Below are 6,687 nucleotides of genomic sequence, written 5' to 3'. Positions count from 1 at the left end.
GGTAACACCTCTGTCACACCCACCAAACGAGAGAAAATGTACTTCCATACTTCAAGCCTGTTGCGCACTGTTTCGAGGAAACATTTCATTCAAATTGAAACTGGTGCTAAACGTTTTGAGATTGACCAGGCCCCAGGTGATGGGGAAAGGAGGGAAAGTCTGAGAGCACTGCGCTCCCCAGAATGCAGGGTTACTTGTGGTTCCTCGAGTCTTCAAAAGTAGAATGGGAGCCAGAGCGTTCTGCCATCAAGGCTCTGTTAATAATGTCACACGGTCTAGACCTGCTTCAAATGAAAAGTGCAATGAGAGAACTTCTGTTATGATTCGGTGCTATATAAATAAAATTTAATTGAATATGGACAACATAACATGTAGACATTAAAAGGCAATTACATTAAAATAAAAAATAGGAGTACACATATACACAACTGTAACTTTTTCATGGAATGAGATTACTCTCTTTTTCAGCTTTATTCAACGAGTTGGCATATTATGACGGGCACAAACAAATACACAACACAGACAATAGTATATACATTTTAAAGATTAATGGATGAAAACAAAATAAATCAGTGCAATGAGAGAAATAAAATATTCAAAATAAGTTAAATTAAATAATTAGAATAATAATACACATCTTAATAAAAAATAGAATAGCAAAAGCAATTAATTTGTCTTCTGGGGATTTCAACAAATAGGTTTCTGTAACATTCTAAGAATGTGTTGGTTTGTTACTAGAGGTACGCTTTGCAAGTATAAATCCAATCAAAGACTACTGTTACAATAATACAATACAATAAAGACTTCTGTTTATTAACTTTTTACTGTTTTACTGTTTATGAATACAGAATTTTCCCAATAAAAAAACAACATAGCTTAGAGATTTGTTATTCATATTGTCATGATAATAAATGATATCGTTAAGAGTAAAATAGCGAGTAATTCTGGTGGTACTTCAAACAATTTAAATCAGACCAAATGTGGTTGTTCAGTGAGATCGCTCGCTCTCTGAAATAACTATTAATCTGTTATTGAGGTTATAATACACAAAGTTTAAAATGTTTCAACGTTTTTTAATATATAAATGTGGTTATTTGCAACACTAGATTTTGTCGAGGTTAATGTTAACAATTACCATGAATCAGCATTTAACATTATTACTTAATTCATGCCCGGATTAACATACTATTTACGTATGAAAAAGTGAAATTTACTATTGCTATGAAGACAATAGATTTACATGAACTACAATAGCTACAAGTACAGGCTCACCACACTGCAGAACAAAAATAGGTTAAAAGTGGCTGGCCAAAAATGTAAGACCCAACCAAAAACCTGACACCAAAGATAGACATGGGCCTACAAATACAATACTAGCTCTTACACCAATGCTCAAATCTGAATGCAATTCATATCTCAATGCAACACATCATGCTAAATATCACTATTTCCACCATACACAGCAGTGCTGAAAGACGCACCACAGGGAAACATACACAGCAGAAGAACACATGATGCCAACTGATACAGCCATTATATCAGGAACAGATAGGCCACCTCTTTCCTGATGCTTCATAAGTCTGGCCAAACTCATACGAGGTCTTTTGCCGTTCCAGATAAAAGTAGTAAACAAGCTATTTATTTCTCTGATTACTTTTCTTGAGAACAAAATTTAAAACATATGAAACACATAAAGAAATTTAGGCAGGATATTCATTTTGAGTAATGAGATCCTTCCCAACATAGACAGTGGTAGTGAAGTTCATCTTTCAGGAACCTCGTGTGTGCGCTTTAACAAGGGTGTAAAATTAGCCCTATATAGTTGGTGAAGAGAAGCCCAGCAATGTCCACCTAAATGGACAAGATAATGGGAGACGACCATCACAAAGACTACCTAAGGGGAAGGCTTCACAAATTGATTTTATAGCCCGAAAATTGACTGAAGCAATTAATTAGGTCCAGATTCACTTTTTTAATTAAATTATGTTAGAAAATGAACTTTTCATGATATTGATTTTTTTAAGGGTCATCTGTATGTAACTGCCGGTTGGTAAGGAATAACAACACGTCGTCAGCATACAAAGAAATTTCTACTTAGAGAACCTGCACATAAAAAGATTTTATTGTGAGGACAGCAGTTTACAGGCAAATCAGTAAACCATACCTGGTGAGTAAATTAACCATTCTCTAGGCTGTACCTCATTGGTAAATGTTTTTGGTTGGTTATTGGTTTTACCTCCAATGCCTGCATAGATGCTTGGTATTTTGGTGCCCTATTCTAGAAGGCTGCTAGACCGTGAGAAATAGCCACTTCCCTGACATGCTCTGTGATGGCTCCCCATAGTTCAGGGTCTGTTGAGATGGTAAACTCTTCCGGCCTACGTGTTAAATTACCATCAACCTTGACGTCCTCCTCGTCATCCTCACTGCCCACTCTGCTCTCCATCACCTGGTTCCCACCTTGGCTCACATTAGCTGCTGCATCTGCCTGAGCCGTATCAGTTGAGCAGACATTAGTAACACTCCTAGCACCTATGTAAGCTTCGGGGCCGGTGCTAGTTACTTCTGCTCCTGCTGGTGATGTTTCTTTCCGAACAAAAAAGCTGGGTACATTATGAATTGTGGCAATGTGCCGTGATTTTTCTTTTTTTAGTTTTCGCTTAGTACAACCGCTTAGCTGATGCTTGTCCATTTTGAATTTAGATTTGTGGCACTGTGTCATTGTGGAATGGACCAAGATTGGGGGAGAGGGGGCACTTGCACCAAATCGCAATTATATTTCTTTATATTTACATATATATATTTAAATATGTAAATATGTGTAAATAAATAAGTATATATTAACTATTGTGTCAACAGTTAATATACACTCACCTAAAGGATTATTAGGGACACCATACTAATACTGTGTTTGACCCCCTTTCGCCTTCAGAACTGCCTTAATTCTATGTGGCATTGATTCAACAACTTGCTGAAAGCATTCTTTAGAAATGTTGGCCCATATTGATAGGATAGCATCTTGCAGTTGATGGAGATTTGTGGGATGCACATCCAGGGCACGAAGCTCCCGTTCCACCACATCCCATAGATGCTCTATTGGGTTGAGATCTGGTGACTGTGGGGGCCATTTTAGTACAGTGAACTCATTGTCATGTTCGAGAAACCAATTTGAAATGATTCGAGCTTTGTGACATGGTGCATTATCAAACAATTCTGAAGAAAATCAATTAACCTTTTCACATTGTGACATAATAGTATTGTCAACATAAACAGCCTTTTTTGTTTTTTTGTTTTTTAGAGGTGCGTCTCAAAAGATTTAATCATCACAGAAAAAATTCATTGTGAGCACCAGAACCAGAGTAAGAGATTAAAGGCTTCAGAAACCTTTACCTGCTCTTCACAGGTCGACATGTCTGTTTTATAAATTATAATACATTTTGAGAAACTGGAGTTTTGATTTCCATGAGCTGTAAAGTGTAATCAAGATTAAAACAGAAAAGGGCTTGAAATACTTTGTCAAATGAATCTAAAACATATTTTTTAATTAAATTACGTTAGAAAATGAACTTTTCATGATATTGATTTTTTTAAGGGTCATCTGTATAGTTAATTTCATATTTTTAATTACCAGCAGTATTTATTACACGTTTATTTTCCTCCCATAGTCACAGTGTGGATTATGTGTGCAACCTGGTGTCCAGAGAGCTGCAGAGACCTGGGACGCATCCTCAGTGTGCTGGACATACCTGTTGGCATGGACTGACGTTGAAAGACCTCCTCTCCTTCTGTTTACATAAACATTTAGTTTTTAATATTCTCCATACCTTTATGCCCATTAAAAAAATATGGTTTATGTTTCAAATTGCAATAAATTCTATTTATTTGCACTCCTTTTGTCTTACCACTCCTGACTGAAAATGTTTTTAGAAAAAGATTTTAGATTTTGTCTGGCAATTCAAAGGACAAGCTAATCATACAACACAGATAAAATATCAAACATTAAAGCCAAACTCTTGCTAAGGGACATCAGTCTAGTAGAAATTGAAAAGTCAAAAAATAAACATATTTCATGTTTCACATGAAATGTTGAAAAGTAATTATGCATGTGTAATTCTGTGTGTGCAGGAGTATTTTCATTTTCTAACCTTTACTTTAAGGTAAATAAGGAGCCTTACACCCAGTACCAGACCCTTATGTTTTTGAAGAGTGCCTTGTTTGCTGCTCTAATATAAGTCTTGTTTAAACATAGAAGAATGCGTGAACATCCAAACCAACCTGTGGGTAAGTACTGAAACAAAGAATGACTTGCACAGAGTAATTATGAATCCAACTAGGTGGTGTCATTAATAGAGACATTGCAAACTCTGAGGTCTCAGAGCTAACTGAATGCACCTGTGCCAAATAAGTGCAACTTCTCAGTGAATGTCACATTTGTCTCTTAAAGGAATGTCCTAATAAAACCAGTATATAGCATGAGCTTTTCATTTTTTACTTTGTACTAACATATGCAAAATGTTAACCTATAAACACAATGTTAATATTTTCATTTACAACGGTTAACTATTATGAATTGTTAAGTTTAGATCACACTATGTCCAATTAACATATGAAACTGATGAATGAAGAATGATTTTAAGTATATTTATCTGATCCATTTTATGTAACAAATAATTCCTAATACACAACAACAGTTTAACAATTTGATATCATGTCTTGCATTCATGAAAACAATATTAAAAGGTTACAAATGGAAAAGTTGTTTTTGTATGACTTGAAGTGATGTGTTGTGATAGGAACCCAGTGTCATAATTTGAAATCAGTAGTGTTCAGGTGTTGTGGAGTAAAAGTAAAAACAAAAGGCTAAGCAAGCGCCACGCTGGAAACTGGGACTGTTATTTCCTGTAGAGCCGGATGCAGGTGCTTCATCTAGATTTATTTTGGAACTGTATTACTTGATTTGCAATTTTATCGTGAATTCTAATCCACGAAACAAAGTCTTAAGCAACTTTCATACTTATTCTGACAAAAAAAGGTAGATGCAAATCTCGACAGGTAGCCTACAACATCTGTATGTGTAATAAATTACCGGTGACTATAAACGTTCTTTAAAGGTTAAATGTTTAAGTTTCAGTGTAATCTAGTGGTGAGGGTTGCGAATTGCAATGAATTACAAAAAAACTCCACTCAACGTCCCCCCTCCCTTATCCATTTGAGGTTTCTCGCCTGCATGCACATTGCAGTTTCTCGCGGGTCTATTTCAAGTAGCTGGCTGACCCAGGGTTAAGGTTACAATTTTGGATTTATTCTCGCACTTTAAAAACATTTATAGAAAGTTTTTTTTTCTTTTTACAGGTTTATTTACAGCATTAAACGTTGGAATGTATATTGTAATAGGCTGTATATTAACTTATTGGGAGAAAACTGGTAGTTCTATCAGACGTTGAGCACCCCCATATCGCCAAAATGGCATGATCCTAGTTTAGTAACTAGGATCATGCCATTTTGGCTAGACTACTACGAAGCTTTGACTGTGAGATTGACAGTCGAATCAGGCTACACCCATCGAAGCATCGCATCTTCGACTATTGGGTGTCAGCCCTAGTTGACAGCAAAGCCAAAACACACACTGAAGAATAAAGTTAATGAAATTACAATCTAACTATATATTTCACAACACCGAGAGGGGAAACACATCACTTCTCTCGGTGATTATGGCCAGCTTCTAACGTTAGCTAAAGCTATCAAATGACAGCTTTCATTTGCATCGATAAAGTTCAACTATTTTAATTACCTTTCCAGCAGAAAACAGACAACTTCAGAGCCGCTTTGAAAATATTTGTCCTGCATCAGCTCCTTCCATCTGGGAAAATCCACAACAATTATATCATTTATTTCTGCCATCATCTGTCTGTATCTGTCCCCACGTCTGGCTTCATCATGTTGTCAAGAATCACACGCTGTAGGCTCATGCTAAATAATAGGTGTAGTCCTCCATTTGTCCAAATTTCACTTCTCTTCTTACTTATAATAAACCAGATGACTACTCAGAGACTGTATATTACTATTATTAGTTCCTCCTCTTCTTCCTCGTACGCATTCAAAGGAGTGACGTGCATCTACCGGCTTCTACACTGCCGGAATTATACAAGCAAAAGAAGAACACTGTGGTGACGAAACGTGCTCTGTAGCACTGTTTGTTTATACACCACTGAAAACATAGTTATGGATCTTATATTGCATTTCTGTCGACAAATCCTCAGAAATATTACACACTGAACCTTTAATATGTACATCAAATCATCGTGGACTTCAGCTTGGCGTTCAACACCATCATCCCGGATATCCTCAGCACCAAACTCACCCAGCTCACTGTGCCAGCCTCCACCTGTCAGTGGATCACAGACTTCCTGACTGACAGGAGTCAGCAGGTGAGGCTGGGAAACATCACATCCAGCACCCGGACTATCAGCACTGGCGCCCCCCAGGGGTATGTACTCTCCCCACTGCTATTCTCCCTCTACACCAACGACTGCACCTCAGGAGACCCATCTGTCAAACTCCTGAAGTTCGCTGATAACGGTCTCATCTGGGACGGTGATGAGTCGGCCTACAGACGGGAGGTTGATCAGCTGGATCTCTAGTGCGGCCAGAACAACCTGGAGCTTAACACGCTCAAAACTGTGGAGA

This window comes from Micropterus salmoides, unplaced genomic scaffold (assembly GCF_014851395.1).
Source record: "Micropterus salmoides isolate LMB-PRFRI ecotype aquatic unplaced genomic scaffold, ASM1485139v1 Ms_hic_scaffold_22, whole genome shotgun sequence".
NCBI lineage: Eukaryota > Metazoa > Chordata > Actinopteri > Centrarchiformes > Centrarchidae > Micropterus > Micropterus salmoides.
Note: the sequence above shows the minus strand (reverse complement) of the source record.